At 32.3% G+C, this 18,596-nt stretch overlaps 1 long non-coding RNA gene across 1 annotated transcript; it reads right to left on the reverse strand.

Moving 5' to 3' along the window:
- Window positions 1-9,473: 9,473 nt before the first annotated feature.
- On the reverse strand, window positions 9,474-17,963 carry LOC140438650 (uncharacterized). The gene is made up of 2 exons (XR_011950568.1): window positions 17,860-17,963; window positions 9,474-9,780 (listed from the first exon to the last, which is right to left on the reverse strand). It is a non-coding gene; the product is annotated as an uncharacterized lncRNA (long non-coding RNA).
- Between the last annotated feature and the right edge of the window lie 633 nt (window positions 17,964-18,596).

The following is an 18,596-nucleotide window of genomic DNA, read 5'->3' on the forward strand; positions in this document are numbered from 1 at the left end:
GACATGAAAATCAACTGCTTGGCGGTAACAGAGAAAAGAGATTTATCCTCATTTATCTGTCTTAGCTAATCATAGACTTAGTATCTTTGTTAACAAATATTTCCCAAAGCTGGCCAAATTGCTTCAGAAAAAATAATTAGATTAAACAGTTTAAAAATTGGCCAAATTTTATTTCTTTGTGAGAATTTATGCCTTTTTTTATTTTTAATGTATTTTTTATCATCATGATCATCATCAATGGCGCTACAACTCTTCGTGAGTCGTTGTCGCGTTTACTATTGCCTTCCATGTCTGTCGGTCCTGTGCCAGTAATTCCCACTGTCGCACTCTCATTTTCTCTAGATCTTCTTTGACTGCATCTTTCCACCTTTTTCTGGGCCGCCCTACAGACATTCTTCCCTCTAGCCTTTCCCAGAACACATTGTTAATAAGGCGATTGTCGTTACTGCGTATCACATGCCCTGCCCATCTGAGTCTATTGGCCTTTATATATCTGACTAGATTTTCTTTTCCGAATAGAGACTCTAGCTCGTTATTGTATCTGCCCCTCCATTCATTTGTCACGCTAGATATTTAAATTATATAACCACTTCGAAGTTGTGATCATTTATAGTAATGTTTTGCCTTATTCGCCGTCGTTCTTGTTTTGAGACGACCATGTATTTTGTTTTGTCTTCATTTATTTTTAGACCGATGTTTAATTAAGCTTCTTCAAAGCTCGAAAAAATATCCTTAATTTCTAATGTTGATTGTGCTACTGCGTCTACGTCATCGGCAATGGCGAGTTTGATTTTTGCTCCCCGAGCAGTTATGTCTGGTTTGATTTTTGGATATATTTTTTGCATGACATATTCTAAGGCCAGGTTAAACAGCAATGGGGACAACGGATCTCCCTGTCTCAGTCCAGAATTTACGCAGAAAGCATTTGATATTTTTCCCCCTATTCTAACTTGTGCAAAAGAGTTACTTACACACATTTGTGTTACCGCAGCTAGTTTCTTGGGTACGCCGAGCTCGATCATTGCCTTCCATAATGTTGCACGATTAATTGAATTATAAGCCTCTTTAAAGTCTATAAAAGTCTATAAAAATCTGATGCACGTCGTGATTATATTCCCAATACTTTTCAAGCATTTGTCTTATTGTAAATATTTGATCAATAGTCGATCTGCCAGGCCTGAAACCACACTGGTAGTCACCAACTATATATTTTTTATTACACTTATTGTTATTTTTTGCTTAAATATTATAATTAGTATATAATAAATTTCATCAATAAGCATCCGTTATTTGTATCTATTATTTAATCTGTTACGAGATTTCATAATTTCAGATAATTATTTATTAATTAATTTCATGTATGAGAAACAACTACATAAATCATACAAAATTAAAATAAATAAATCAGATGGGGACCAATCAGTACCCATTTCTTTTTAACATATGTTAAAAATGTTGTCGACGTGTATAGCAGAATAACTATAAATAACGAAAGTCTGCTAATGATACGACTATTAAATCAGACAACAAGGACTACATACAAACAGTGAATACTATTATTACAGTAAGAAAAAATACAATATTACAATTAACAATGATAAAACTAATTTAATGATTATAATAGACAGTCTTATATGCAAATAAAATTAAACAAAAACAAGAAAGATCTTAAGAAATAAATAGCACTGCGAAGAATTAGTAAATGTATTTAATAATTCACAGGCTAACAAAATTTGACCAGTATTTGGATCCAGAGATCAGAAAATACTTTTCAGAAATTTTTTTATGCGATTAATCTTAATCTGAGCTGAAAATTGTCAAATTGACTTTGATTTCTAAGATATTCTAATCTAAAAGTCCAAATGAGTGGTTGTTGACATACACATTTAACTATTGCAATATAGTCACGTTCTCCCAGTGCGACAGAGAAAACTGACGCAACGTAGTCCCTGCATCTCTGTCTAATAAGCCGGGTTTATCGACCACGTGTCCTTCTCATTGGTCATTTTTGACACTTGGTCGATAAACCTGGCAATTATAAAGAAATTAAGGGACTGCTTTGCGTTAATTTTTTCTGTCGCACTAGCGGAACGGGCTGGTATTGCAACGTTCAGCCTATCTTGTATATATATATATATATATATATATATATATATATATATATATACAAATATATATATATACACAAAATAAATATATATATATATATATACACAAAGATTTCCACAGTTTTCACTGTATTCCTTCACTTAACCGTTTTCTCCAATTTTTCCTGTTTAGCCAGTCCCCTTCTTGTAGGTTTCTTTTACTCATTGCTTCGTCCACTTCATCTCTGAAAGATCTTCGGGGTCTGCCTCTCTTTCTTCTTCCTATCTTGCTCCACTCTGTTATTCTATTTATCCACCGATTTTGGTCTGCTCTTCTGACATGTCCGTACCAGGTTAACCTCTTCTGTTCGATGTAGTCTATTATGTCGGAGTTCATTCCCATTCTCCTCTTAATCTCCATGTTATTTATTTTATCTCTTCTTGTTACTCTGCAGCTTCTCCTTAGGAATTTTATTTCTGTTGCTCTTATTTTGTTTTTGGTTTTCTTATTTATTGTCCAATTTTCACACCCATAAGTGAGGATACTTCTTGTCATGGTATTATATATGTTTTTCTTTGTTTTCATGCTGATGTTCTTATACCATAGTACCGGGTTCAATTTTCGTATGCAGTCTCTTGTTTGTCCTAGTCTATTTTTTATATCTTCCTCCGTTGTTCCTTTGTTTGATATTATGAAACCTAAATACTTATACTTGTCTGTTCCTTTGATTTGTTTACCTTCGTCTATTTCCAGCTGTTTTACTTCTGTATTCTTTAGATTTATTTCCATCCCATTCTTTGTATATTCCTGCTCCAGTTTTCTCATCATAAAACTGAGGTCATCCTCGTCTTGTGCGATCACTATTTAGTCGTTGGCAAAACTTAGCGTATATAAATATTCGTTCCTTACTGGTATACCATTCCTTCGCACTTTCTTTTCCATGGTTTCAGGGTTTTTTCCAGGAATATTTTGAACAGGGTGGGGGATGTGGAGCAACCCTGTAGTAGTCCCTTTGTCGTCTTAAATGGACTGCATATTCTATTGCCCGTTTTGATAGCAACTTCGTCACTCTTGTAGACTGCTTTTATCGCGTTTATTAATCTTCGTGGAACTTCGATGTCTTCCATTGCTTCCCATAGCTTGGTTCCAGGTATTGAGTCATATGCCTTCTTAAGATCAATAAAAGCCAGATGGACCGATCTATTTTTGGCCATTATTTTTTCTATTAGGTGTTCGACCGTGTAAATGTAATCTACGCATGCTTTCCCCGCTGTGAAACCTGCCTGGTCTTCTTCGATTTTATCTTGTTTATATATTTCTAATTTTTCCTTTATGGTCTTTCCATACAGTCTGCCTATAGACGATATAATGCTGATTCCCCGATAGTTTTCGCAGTTTTTTCTATTTCCTTTCTTGTATATTGATGTCATATATGCTTGGGTCCATTCTGCCGGTAAGTCTTCTCCATTCAGTGCTCTCTCAAACATTTTATGTATCATACGGAATAACTTTTCCGATCCGTTTTTTATCAATTCATTTGGTATTTCACTGGGACCTTCTGCTTTTTTGTTCTTTAGAGTTTTGATCGTTCTTTTTACCTCAGCTAGGCTTAATTCGATTTCGTCATGTGTGTAGATTTCTATTCCGTCTATTTCTGATTGTTTGAATTCGGGGCGGTCTTCGGTTAGCAATTTTTTATAGTATTCTTGCCATTCGTTTTCTTTGATTTGAGCGATCTTGATTTTCTCTGTCTTATTTCTTTGGAGCGACTTTAAGATGCGCCATGACTCTGAATTTCTCGTTCCTCCTATGTGCTGTTCTATCTCTGTGCATGTTTTTTCCCATCTTTAATTTTTTTCATTTGCCACTTTTCTTTTCACTTCTTTATTTTTTTTTTTCTGTATAGTTCCAAGTCCTCATAGTTTTTTGGGTTCAGGTATTTTATATAGAGTTCTTTTTTCTCTTTTATGCATGTTAGTGTGTCTTCGGTTAATTTCGTAGTTTGGTGGGTGTATTTTTGGTCCACTTCTTCAAGAGCTTCTAGGGCTGCTGTCTTCATGCAGGTTTTTATGTGTTCGTATGTTTGTTCTAATGATTCATACCGAAACTCTTCTAGCTTTTGGTCCAATCTTCGCTTATATAGGTCTTTTATTGAGTCTGCTTCTAATAAATTGATTTTGAATTTCTTTTCTTGTGTTGAGCACGTATTGACAGGTGTAGCTGGAGCCGTAACTTGGTCAGACTCTCCCTGGGTCGGTTTCTGTTGGGTCAATATAAAGGGGAATTGTATTAAATATCTATGGTTTTTGAATAGTTTTGAGGTTATTTAGTATCATAATATATTTTTTTTTTTCAGAAACTGTTACAATTATCTTAATTTATAGGTCTCAATCTTTTATATGATGTTGAGTTTACTAAGACAGTTTCTTTTTTTGCTAAAATATCGCATTTTAAAATTTCTTATTCTTAAAAAATCTAAAAACCACATGACTATATGGACAGAAAATGTAAATTTAAAAATCCCCAATTTATAAAACCCTATTCCAATAACTTCAAACAGGACCACTCAAATCAAACAATCCAAATCTAAGAATCTTAAACCTACATACCCCAAACCCCATCAATCCCTAGTAACCATGCCTTTTCAAACACAAGTAGCAAACCCACCTAACCCTGCAATAAATAAGATAATTAACTTATTGCATCATATCCAAATAAAATTACATACACTAATTATGTTCACCTCTAACCCTCTCAATCCCTACAAAACGGTACCTACTGCTTTTGTGGACCATGACATTAGCTACAGTTCACTAGGATCTACAAGCTATTGAAATATGATACTTTTGAGAAAACTACGATACTGCCGGAAAAAGAAAAATGAGGTAGTTTTAAAAAAGTTATCCATAATGCTCTAGAAAATCATCAAGAGGCAGAATACAAACCAATCGTATTAACAATGCTAAAATATATTTAAACAGTGCTGCAATACAGACCCATTTTTCCAGTACGACAAAGAAAACTGACGTATATTTTTAATGTATTGTTTTTATTCCTAATTTTATTGTGTTTGCTGATAAAATAATTGTAACCATATTTAAACATATTCTTAAGAAGCAAATAAATTTTGCGAAAGCTTGATAAAATAACAAAGAGTTTTACTTATCCTGCCCTAATAATGACTGCAACCTCAAAATAAAACTTTAGTTTACATAACTCAACAATACCTAACTACTTATACCTAACTATATATATATATATACAGTGGAACCTCGATTATCCGTCGGGGCACCGGACCAAGGGTATGACGGATAATCGAAAAGACGGTTAACAGAACATTAAAAAAAATTCATAGTATAACTCTCAAATTTTATTTGTAAGTTTTATTTAAAAATATAAGAGGGATTTATGTTAGTACAGTTGAATCAATTTGATTTAAAATATTCCGAAATCTTTGTTTGTTTTATGGTTACTTCACATTTTGCAACGGCTGAATTTCATAATCGACGTAAAATCATCAAATCTACCTTACTTGCTTCTTCTTGTCGAGAATACCACTTGATGAATTGTTGTATGTGCGATGCAGCTTCTCTAGTTTCTTTACGCAAATCTTTGTGAGTTGCAATAGCATCATCAACACCGCCACCATCAAAGTCCCTGTCAGCTTCTGAATCAGTTTCGTCCGCCTCTGTTGCCATTTTAGCGATTTCATCATCTGTCAGCAATCGATATCCGTTTGCGTCCTTATCACAAATTAACCATTCGTTTATGTCATCTTTGGGCAACGAAAACAAAACAGTTGATGCAGCCATAACTTCATTTGTTACCGCATCACGCTCGGCTGTCCCGGGGGCATTTTCATCTTGAGTTGATTCAGGCCATAATTTATTCCACGCTCTTTTCAGCGTTACTTCCGAAACATCAGGCAAAGAATATTCCTCTTCTATAACTAGGTTTTGAATAATTTTTTTTCTGTATCTTCTTTTGAATGTTTTAATGACCGAATGATCCATTGGCTCTATCAATGATGTATTCGCAGGCAGAAAAGAGCACTGTCTTTTCATCGTCACTCCGCAGCATACCGGCTTCAGGATGAGCAGGTGCATTGTCCAAAATGAGAATCGCCTTTGGTGGCAAATTTTTTGCTTGCAAGTATTGTCGAACTTCCGGTATAAAAACTTAAAAAACAAGACGTTAGAAAAATAGATAAACAAATTTTGGTTTGCAGTACATACCTTTTTGAACCAGTCAGCGAATATTTCCTGGGACATACATGCATTATGTTGTGCGTAGTAGTTAACGGAAAGCGCGTTCATATTTATACCCTTAAAACAACGTGCTTTTTTTGCTCTACCAATCAATAATATAGGAAGGCGATGGTCACTTGCATTTGAACATATCATTGCTGTGATTCGTTGCTTTTGCGTTTTAAGTCGTGGTTTATATTTTTCAGACAGTGCAGCGAGTATTTTCGTTGGCAATGCTTTGTAGTTTAAACCAGTTTTATCCACATTTAACACTTGATCGCGTGTCAAACCCTATCCATCGATCATATCTTGAAACTTTCTTTTATATTCGTCAACGACTTCAATACTTGCGGCCATCAATTTTTCACCTTCGATTTTCAGTTCTCATATACCGTGGCGATTTTTGAACTTTTCCAACCAACCGCTGCTTCCTTTGAATGAAGGATCGCCATTTAATTTCATGTTGAAAAACAACGCTTTTTCGGCAACAATTGGTCCAGATAAAGGAACACCTTCGCTTCTTTTTTGAGTGAACCACAAATACAGAGTGTCGTGTCGTGCCGTGTTGAGTGATTCATTTGTGGCTTTCTTCATTGTCTAACTTTGTTTCATCCGGCCATCCAACGATTCCATTTGCGAAGCATACTTTTCAATTCCATCAGCATTTTTCTTTAAATCATTGATTGTTGTTCTCGGAACATCATAGTTTTTGCTCAATACGACTAAGTGACACAATCAATGTTAGAATTTGAATCAAACTGAATTATGTTGACACATATATTGACTGTAATAATTATTGTACTCTGTGTTTTTATTTTCGGCTTGAAATTCTAAAAATGAAACTCTAAAAACACGGTATCATTACCTATTTAAATTGAAATTTAATCCAGAGCCCTAAATAAGAACAATAATTATTTACATAAAAATGCGGTGGTTTCATAACTTCACGTGTATATTTCAACGAATTTCGTTTGCTTATCGCAATGCTCAAACAAAATGAATTGATGACTAAATTTTTACTTATGTTGTCAATATAACTTATTATGGACCCTGACGGTTAACAGAGGTGACGGTTAATAGAGAGACGGATAATCGAGGTTCCACTGTATATATATATATATATATATATATATATATATATATATATATATATATATATATATATATAAAGTAGTTAGGTGCTAGTACTTTTTTTGCTGTGCTAAGTTTGTTAATTTGTAAACTGTACCTAGTTTCAATTAATTGTTTATACAACTTGATCTCAAAATGTCTATTGTCGTTTGGGCCTATGCATTCTCCAAACTATGCCTGCCTCCAACCTTGTCGGTCCCACACCGATCTTCTCCAGGTTCTCATGTCTAGCAAATTTTGCGCGTCCGCTGCCACTTCATCCTCCCATCTTTTCCGTGGCCTTCCTTTGGTCTTGCGCCATGCATTTTACTATCAAGGGCTCTTTTCGGCAATATTTCTGTGCAAGTCCTCCGAAATTTAACCAATTCTGAGATCGGTGTCTCTTTGAACAGTTGGTAGAGTTCATGATTATACCTGGATCTCCATATTCCGTTTTCGTTAATAGGTCCAAATATCTTTCGTAGGACTTTTCTTTCGAAGACTTCCAGTTTTCTTTTTGTCTCTTCTGTCATCACCCATGTCTCGCATCCATAACATACTATTGGTCTGATAGTAGTTTTGTAGACCCTGATTTTCAATCTCCAGTGTGTGTTTTTGGAGCGAAACACATGATCGAGTGAAAAATAAGCTTTGTTTTCCTTTACTATTCTTCTTTGGATTTCTGGTTCTTCTGTTCCATCCGTGTATAATGTAACTCCTAAATATGTGAAACTTTCTATTGTTTCAATATCGTCCTCTAATTCAACTGTGCGTCTGTTTCCCCCAGCTCTTGCCTGTGTTAACTTTTTTGTCTTTTGAATATTTATTTCTAGTCCGGTCTCCTTTACCTTTGATTTTAATTGTGATTATATTTCTGCCGCCTCTTCTGTTCTGCGAGACATGATGCTGATATCATCAGCATAGGCGGCAATCTGTATTGATTTATTTGTTAGGAGATTACCTCTTCCTATATTTAGCTGTCTTATCACATATTCCAAGGTCAGGTTGAATAGTGCCAGCCAGAATAAAGTTTTCAGTGAGCTCATTTTGGAATCTGAGAGTTGCTATTGACGAATCCATTGTTGTTTTTACCAGTCGGATGTATTTTTGGGGGATATTAAAGCTCTGCAATATTTGATATAACTTGTTCCTATTAATTGAGTCGTAGGCTTATTTGAAATCTATAAATATGTTGTGGACATCAATGTCGTAATCGCACGATTTGCTTAAGATTTGTTTCACTGTGAATGATTGGTCAGTTGTAGATCTTCCTTGTCGGAAACCGGTTTGATCATTGACTGCTACATGTCTTTTTAAGGTAACACACTTGTAATAACTTTTCTATGGATGTTTGGTTTTTCATATTGTTCTTTTTAGATGAACTGATGATGCTTTCTGATTATAAAGCGAAAAGTCTTCAATAAATAGATGAAGTAGCCCCCTTCTTTGTCTTTTATTTCTCCACTTTGACCGAAAAACCCACTACTCTTCGAGTGTTCCTTAATTTATATATATATATATATATATATATATATATATATATATATATATATAGATATATATATTAGGTGAGTCTTCTACAGCTGGCACCATCTCTCACATCCTTAATTACCAGAGTTTTCTGTCGAAGCAATCTTTAGTTTTTAAATCTCTGGCCTGCCATTGCATCTTCGACATCTTCTCGCTATGGATTCACTTCGTTTTCTTCCACTAAAAATAAAGAGGTCCCAATAAGACCTTATACCCAAAGAATAACTACAAAATATAGAGAAAATCTGCACTTATAATAAAAGAAGAGATAAATAAAATATTTTAAATTTTATTTTATATCGCGAAACCGGTCGATAAATTCGCAAACAAAGCTTATGGTTTAAAGATCCATACGAAAAAGAGAAATTTTAAATACCTATACTTTTGTTTTGATTTAATTAGAAGGCTTATTCCGTCATATTTATATTTAATTTTGTTTGGATAAATCAGTCTCAATAAGAAGTATCATAATCCTGTCTGCTAATAAAACAAAATAGGTACTGAAGATAAGTTTTATTGTAATCAGATTTTAGAAGAAATAATGAAAGTTACAAATCAAATAACTCAAATTTATTAAATGTATTTATTAGCACACTCGTCGCCAACCAATGTAACGGCAGGGTCCAACTGATGGTAATAATGGAAGACCATAAGGTGCACCATAATAGCCATTATCGTTGTAGTAGTTGAAATTATTCTTATGGCTATAATTTTCTTCATTCATCTGGGATATTATAACAGTTCTCAATAAGTCATCGTCAATATCAATTGGATAGGTCCAAGTAGTGGCAACATTAAGAAGAACCTAAAAATAGAATAACTAATTTGTGGAATCAAAAAAAATATTTTATATATTTTTATTTTTTTCAATAAATATTGTTTATAATCTACACCCAAGTATTAACCTATGTGTATAAGCTATGTGTATAAACAAACAACATAAAGATCTCTATGAAACATACCATAAATCTCAAAACCAATAGAGAAAACAGAAGCTAACAAGAGTAGGTGGTAAAAGCTGATCGTTCATAAATACTTTACGAAGCACTCGTTGCTTCAACTCGAAAGCTTCATTGGAGGGGAGTAAGGTTATAGTTATAACAGAAATAATAGACGAAAGATAGCTAAGAAGCTTCACTTTGTAACAAACTATCATAAAAGTATCCACTATCTCAATTGGTAACATTTTAAACTATTGACATAAACGGCTTTTCTTAAATTGATTTTTCTTAAAACAAGCAAAAAGTCTGTAAAAGGGAGAGGTAATATAAATCAAAAAATATAAAGTTATTCTACTAGAGTAGTAAACCTGTTATCCTTTTCTTCAGAATAAAATGCTTAAGGATATTATTGCGCCAAATTTTTGCAATAAAACCAAACAAATTCTTAAAAAAGTCATTAAAAACTCATGCTGTTAGTGATATGAATCTGCTGTTAGTAATATCAACGAAAATAGAAAGCGATACTCTTAACGTATCTTTTGATCTAGATCAGAGTCGAAAAATTCCTGATCTGAATCCTTTCATAAACGTCTTTAGTATGTCATTAGCAACAGTACTAAAAGAAAAGTGGTTTCTAAATCAATATACTGAACATAATTTCGCAAACTCATCAAAAATATATTTTCAGGCAAAAAACTACAGAAGTAAATACCTCAAAATTAACTGCACTTATCTTTCAATGGTGACAAATCGATAAACAATCGAGTAAACAATCAAATGCTGCAGAATCTTTTACTTGAGATGTATATCGAACAAAAAACTATATATGTGGCATCCTAAACGCACATTTACCTTTCGTAAGACAGAAGACTACAGAGTATACACCTCTGTATCTTACATCGCGTCTCGACAAGTAAACAAAAACATAACCACTCTGGTACTGAAATGTTTTGGTAGAGATACTGCAAGCACTCCTGACCACGGCGCAGTAGACGAAATTTGATTTAGTCCTCACTTCCATGCGAAACGCATTGTACTATGCACTGTATAATTCCACTTACAATAGAACCTTTCTGCCTTTAGGTGAATTTGACTCCGCCTTCGCGCAGCTCCATGGTCAGGAGTGTTTGAACTATCTTTACCGAAAAATATAAATATCACGCAACAAAACATCTGCTAAAATAGTGTAACCACACAAAAATGTAAAATTAAAGGCAGAAAAATCATTACAACAATATAATTCTTTAAACTAAAAAATACGGTAATAAGAAAAAACAGAAATGATATTATAAAACGACAACATATCTCGCCACAAAAACAAAAATATGATATACACTAACTCACTGCTTCTGAGATAAGCTACAACTGATAGTTCTCTGACGGAATGATAAAAAATAAGACATAATAGAAATTACAAAAATGTAAGGTACTAACCAAAAGGAAAGTAAAGCACAACGAAGAAAACAATACCAGTTCTTTGTAATTTCATACTTAAAATCTTTAATTCTTATTCTAAATCTTTCATTAGATACTTAACAATAGACGTATTCTTTTCAATTAAGCAAAAGTAATCAAATTATCAATTTATTTCCAATAGCACATCTATAATATGTCTCAAGACAAAACAGGATTAATCAGAATTCAAAAAGGTTTTTCTAGAATCCACAAAATATATAAAAAATGAAAATTTAAGGAATTACAGTACTCGTTGCTCAATTACGGATCTTTATTGGGAGTGATAAATGATATAGATAGAAAAATAACATACCAAAGACAAATAGATAACTAACAAATGGATAATAGATAATAATCTGACAAAAGGCAAAACAAAATTACTCCAACCCAGATACAATTTATTATAAAGATGGCCAAAAATACTGTATTTGAAGAAAAAGTCAGAGACACAAAAACGGTCTACGTAATTTTTTTTGGTACAGTGCCGTCAAAGGTTTTAAATTCAGGAAATTAAAATGTTGCATGATTAAAAAAAATCAAAACAAACAAACATAAACAAAATTTATTAGAAGATATTAATTATAGACTAAAACGCACAGTTGGTTTTTCACTCGTTGTATTTGTCCATAAATATCATAAAAAGTGATTTCGTTCTCGTTCGTTAATTTGTTATCTATGCCCTGTCTGATTTACTTATTTCTGATCATCTTTTCTCTCGAAATCCTTAACATTTTTTCATGACACTTATTTTCGTAATACGTACCTATCCTTTATTTTGCTCAGTTCATCGTCACTTATGATAGCATTATTTTTACCAGAGTTATTTTCGCCAGGTAGAAATCGTTTGATTTCTCTTTTAGTCTTCTTTGTTATATTATTGTTCCAAAGAATTCCGCTCAGACATCTTACAACTTTTCTGACATACTTTTGTGATACCTAGCTCTTCTATGTTAGTTTGTGTCATGTCTTATAATTTAAGAATTAAGATTAAGGAAGGAAGTTAAGGGTTAAAGTTAAGAAAGGAAAAGAAAAATAACCGAAGTTCAATTAACTCGAAGTGCACCTTTTGTGGTCCTCTTTCTAGGGCTATAGATATACTCGAAGAGTATGTCAAACGTTCAAAAAGCAGACAAGGAAAATTGGTATGTCCCAATGGTTAAAGAAGTTGAAGTAGAGACAAATGGAAGATTAGACTAATTTCTATATAGTTTAAAATGACAGTTATTCAAGGGCAACCCAGTCCTGAGGAACAATTACCTCGCTATCTAGAGTTAAGATGATACCCTAATTGCCAATTATGTTTGGCTTCTAAAAATAAGTTTAAGTGAGTTAGAATATTCCTAATCCAGCCAAGGGAAAAGGATGAAGCAAAGGGTGAACGAAATCTCTCGAAATGTTCAAACTTTTCTTCATGACATTTTTTTTTTCGTGGCAGCTATCGTTCTTTTATTTATCTCTGTTCATGACCACTTATAACAGCATTATTTTTGCCATAGTTGTTTTCATACAAACGTGGTCCTCTGTGTTATATTATTGTTCCAAATAATTCTGTTTAAATATCCCACAGTTTTTCTGACTTACACTATTCTGGCACCCAGCTCCTCAATGTTAGTCTGAAGATTAAAGTCTTATAAATCAATAATTACGATTTAAAAATTAAGAGTAATGAAGGGAAGAGGAGTAACAACCTTGTTAAAAACCAAGGTTTAACTGACTTCTAGTGAGATCACCTTTTGAGATTCCCTATATACATACTTGAACAATATGTTAAAGGTCAAAAAGGTTGACAAAACAAGTTAGTGTGCTCAATTAGTAAAACAAAACAGAAGAACAACCAAAAAAATAGAAGAGTAGACTAGTCTCTATATAGTTTAGAAAAACAGTTATTCTAGGGAAAGACAACACTTAGGAACCGTCAGTGGGAGATGATGTCCCAACTCTTAATTATTTATTGCTCCTAAAAGTTAGTACAAATGAACGAATAAGCCTTTTATCTTTGACATAAGAATGAAGCAAATGGAAAACGAAATAAATGAAAATAACAGATTATGCATTATAAAAATGGAATAAACAGGAAATTAATAACAACAGTAAATTTCTAGCAAAATATATGGGACCCCTTTAAATAAACTTTTTCGTTCACACAAAAACCAATTAAAAAGGGACTAAAAATGCTATTATTAATACTACTAGCTACCGAACACACCGTAATAAAAACCGTCGTGCCATAATAAAATAACATAGTAGTAGTCCTAAAGCAAAATAGAAGCAACGACATTTTGTCGTTGATTCACCTCTGCATATTTACGCATTGAATAGAGCGACCGCGTATTTTTTGTTTAGTAGTCAGTGCAGTAAGTAGTGTAAACATAATAACATAGCCATCGGGTGCAGTAGTTTGGTTGTGTATATTATTTATGGCTTCAGGTTTAAGCTGTGTTTTAGCGGTTTTTAAATAAAACACATAGTTTAATACAAGTTTCAGTAACAGAGTTAGTGTTAAATAAAAAAAATGAAAGAAGATTTTTTGGGTGAGTCAGTAACTGTGAAAGAAACCAATCAAGGAAGCAGAATAAGATAGAGGCAGGCCACTCAAAAGGTTATACATCTTAAATAGGTAAATATTGTTTCTATCTTTGCAGTTAAGTTAATAGTTGTTAAGGAATTGAATTTTTTAGTTTTTTGTTTCTTTTTTAACCTTAGTTATTTAATTTTAGGTACAAAGATCCAGATCTAGATTTAAAAAAATTTTAGTGTCCTTGCTCACAAGATAATAAAACATACCAATGCCAAAATGTTAAAACATCAGATATTAAAAATATGAGAAGTCAGCTGTATAGCGTACCAGAAAAAAGTACTCAAGATGTGAAACTTTGCCATATGATAAGCGTTTCCGGTACCGTTGTTAGAAAGGGGTATGTTAAAGATAATCCCCGACAAAGAACAAGGCAGCAAACTTGTTTTTAAAAATTAAGAAAACAAGATCAACAGGGTTAGTTAAAGTCTGCAGGACTTTTTTATGGCAGCAACTGGTGTTAAAAACTACAGGTTGTTTACTATATGTAAGATTATTGACTTAAGAGACTGTCCCAAAGAACGAAGAGGAGGGGACCATATTTTAGCAAAAACTTTAGACAAGAGGGATTCTGATATTTGTTGCCAATGCACGCATCTAAAGCATTTAATTAAATCGGAAAAAGACCAAACAGAGTAAACCAATTATATGACTGTATATCAAATTCATAAAAAAAGAGCAAAAGCCGTTTAGGAACTTTCTAAGCAAGAGTCCGAAAATTCCCTGATATTTTGCTTTAACCTGCAGCAGGTTCAACTCTTACCGTGCACGTCAATTTCTGAAGCGTTTTATTTATACCAAATAAGAATCTATTCTTTTTTCTGTGTTGGTATGAACTCCAAAAATCCAACATTTTATATATGGACTCAAGATCAGGCTGGAGGGGCGCTCCAGAGTGTCATCTGCTTTGTTCGATTACCTAAATTCTTTGGAATTAAATAATATAACTCAGATTAGATTGTTCTGCGATGAATGTGGGTGCCAGAACAAAAACTCCCATTTGATTTATATGTCATTGTTTGGGTTGTTAAAGTATTCTTATGATAATATACCAAAGTTTGTATTTCCTATTCAGTAAGAGATCACAGTTTTATGCCAGCAGGTAGAGTTTTTGGGCGACTTGAAAAAGTATTTAAAAAGAAATCAACTATTATATCTAAAGAAGAATATATTGGTCATTATGCACAAGTCGGAAGTGCAAAAGTCTTAAGACAGGACTGGAAAATTTTTGGTATCAAGGAATTACAAAATTACCTTAACTTACAATTGTTGGAATATCAGATTTAACAAGAATCTGTTTGGAAAAGACAGATTCAAAAAACTAAAGAAATTAAAATTTTAATTTCATGCTTTCAGAATTATCGATTTGAAGCCTTATCTTCGATGTCTTATGAAAGTCTTTACAATTTTTTTTGCTATCCAAAGTAAACCTGCGAAGTGCTATTCTACTAAAGAAGACAAAAAGTGTCCAACTTATGGAAAAACAATTTAGAAAGGAGTAGAAAAGTAACGAAACCTTTTTGTGATACATGAATATATTATGTGAAAATAATCAAGTTGATTATACTGAGGAAGTACCTCAAAAAGAAGAAGAGCTAAGAAATGTGACTTCATATTTGAATCGGACGTTCTGTTAGTCTATCAATTGCCATATGCCTTTTTTTGTATAAGTAATAAAAATAATACTTGTGTTAATTGTTGATAATAAAGTTTTGAGGAAAATGAAATAAATGTAGTTATTTTAAGCAATACCAATAAATCCATTTTTGTTTAAATTTTCTTTTGCACTAAATATCATTTTGTTAAATTTAAACTGTAGCAAAAGTTTTATTATGACTTCTCTAAAAGTATTTGCGAACAAGATAAACAAAAAATAATTACTTTTTGCCTCACAGAAAAATCCTACTTTTTTTTAATCATTTTTAGTAGATTTATTCGTTTTTACTTTAAACCTCCTCAATGGATGTCGACATTACCTAGATTGTCCTACAAAAGTAGTGGTAGTATAAATAATAGTTTTTAAGGATGTCACATTTTATCGTATTTGATCGTTGGTTATTTTTTCCAGGTTTAATTAGATGGCAGATTTTCGCAGAAGTCTATTTCTAGGGACAGTAAGCGAGATTCTAGGTATCTGTTTAGATGTAATGCTTTGAAATCACGCAGTACGCTACTTATTGAAAAATGAAGAGAAGGTATACTCAAGATAAATCAAAACAGAAGTGAAGACATTAGAAGAAAATGTAATGTACAATGTATAAACGATTGTGCACTAAATAGAAAAAAAAAATAAAAGCACTGTATAAGCCGAATCGGAGAAACCCGTGTAGTTAAAATAGCAAGAGATAAATCACCAATCGGCAGAACAAGTTTCGGACGACCGCTCCAAATATGGAGTAACAATCTTCCATAAAGGTATCAATCCGCCAATAAACAAGCATATTGGCTTATAAAAAGGAAATCAAAAAAGAAAAAGATTTATTATCTTTGTAAAAATAATAAATAAAAGAAATTTGTATCGCAGTATTAAATTTAGACATTCTATAAATTTTTTCCTTTCGATCACCTTTCTTTTATTCCCTTTTCAGTATGGCCACTATTGTTAATTAATGTGCATAAATATGTGTACTCGCTACAAGCATTAAATACAGTGTTCTCATGTATGTTCAGGTTTTCTGTTGGGTTTTTAAAGCCGGAGATACACATGCCTGTTACTAGCACAATGGCATACCAGTACCTAGCAAGCACCAATTACTGTCCCCAAACTGAACAAAAAAATTTCAAATAATTTAATATAAAAAAAAGATTTACTAGAATACTAATAATTAACCATTCCACAACGTATAAAGAGACATTAAAAAAATGTGGAACATTATTAAAGAAATAATGATAACGATAAAGACTACAAAATAGAAAAAAAAACAAAAATTGATTAACTAAACGCACTTTTCTACTTGGATTTACTTAGTTTTACTTATTACTTAGTTTTTTGCTTTACTTAAAGCGGTAAAGCTACATATTTAAGAAATATAGTAGAAATAGTTATAAGAAACTATATTGCCTATTAAAAAACAATTTAAAACTGTATCAGTAAATCAGAAGTCCCAGAAACATATAAACTCTCGTATATTATATTAGCGATGCAGAAAAAAGGTACACCGGTTGTGAAAATTACCGAAAAATTTCTGTAGTAAATACATTTTTACTTAAACATATAGCGAAATATTCAAAATATTGAATTAAAAAGAAATATAGTCAGACGGAACCAGAAGAACAAGCTGCTTTAAAGCAAGAATCTCAGCAACTGACCAACTGTTTGTAGTAACTTCAATTATATAAAAAAAAGGTATATAACCAAGAAATTTATATATTATAGATTGACTAAGGATACCGTCTCCTTGACCTTCATCGGCCTGACCAGGATCCGTATATTTTATTAATGAACAATTGTGTATATAAGAATATTTTACGTCAGAGAGGCCAACACGTGGCTCGCTGGGTATCAATTTTTTGGGCTTTTAATATACGGAAACTACCAAAATAACAAGGAAAAGACAGTTAAGATTTGATTTCACGTACAGTGCGTCTGTATATCCGCTTATACGTATTTCGCCATAATAAGGCTCTTCAGAGTCGGCTATTCACAGTCGCCCTGAACGTGAAAACAATTTTTTTTTGTCTTAGGAAACAACTCTAACATGACTTCGTATAGACGCAAATAGCGACATTTGATATTAAAATCCGTAAACTGATTTTCGAAACCAAATTCAGATTTTTGCTTTAATCTGTGCTTAATAACTGCAAAATACCTTATTGAAAAACGAAAGACATGATTTTTTAGAGATTGAATTAAGCATACTTCTTAAGTTTTAAATGGATTTAAGTAAAATAGTTTAACATGTTAAAAACATACCAAAAGAGCTGCGATAATGACACACTTCATATTTAGTAAGTTTTCTTGAGACTATGATAATATTCTTAGTTTTGGATGTTCTTTTATATGTGCAAAAACCGTAGGTACGGTATAAAAAAACAATAAAGAGTTCAATTGGATAATATAGAAATATAAAATTATATAATTTAAATTAAGTTGATGATTAATTAACAAATTAATTAAAAATTATTAAATTACTAATTTTTTAAAAGGTATTCAATTATTTTTATTATCTTATATTATTAAACTAACAAGTACATGAATGTTAATTGCTAACATGTAATAAGCAATTTAATACGATAAACAAAATTGCGCCGTACACCAAAAATATAGAATCAAAAAAACTATGTGACATGAGATATTAATATAAAGTTTAACTAATTTGTAGCAATTTTTAAAGCATACTGTGTATCAAGGATCTTAATAAGGTCCAAAAAGAAATTGGTACCTTTGAGTGATTTTTTCATTACTGGCAACTGAAAATTTGAAATTAGTCATCACAAAAAGCCAATAAGAAACATCGCATAAGTGTTGCTTTAGACTAGAATTGGGCGTCTAAATAGTTGTTTAAGCTTGCTAATTTGGTTTGTTATTTTATCATAAATTATTAAAGTTTGAAACAAAGAAAATAATGTAAATATCAAATATTAAACAGCGGTGTGGCTTTCATTCTAAGATTTGTTAGAAAATGGATTATGACGATTTTTTTGCTTAAA

Source organism: Diabrotica undecimpunctata, chromosome 1 (genome assembly GCF_040954645.1).
Source record: "Diabrotica undecimpunctata isolate CICGRU chromosome 1, icDiaUnde3, whole genome shotgun sequence".
Lineage (NCBI taxonomy): Eukaryota > Metazoa > Arthropoda > Insecta > Coleoptera > Chrysomelidae > Diabrotica > Diabrotica undecimpunctata.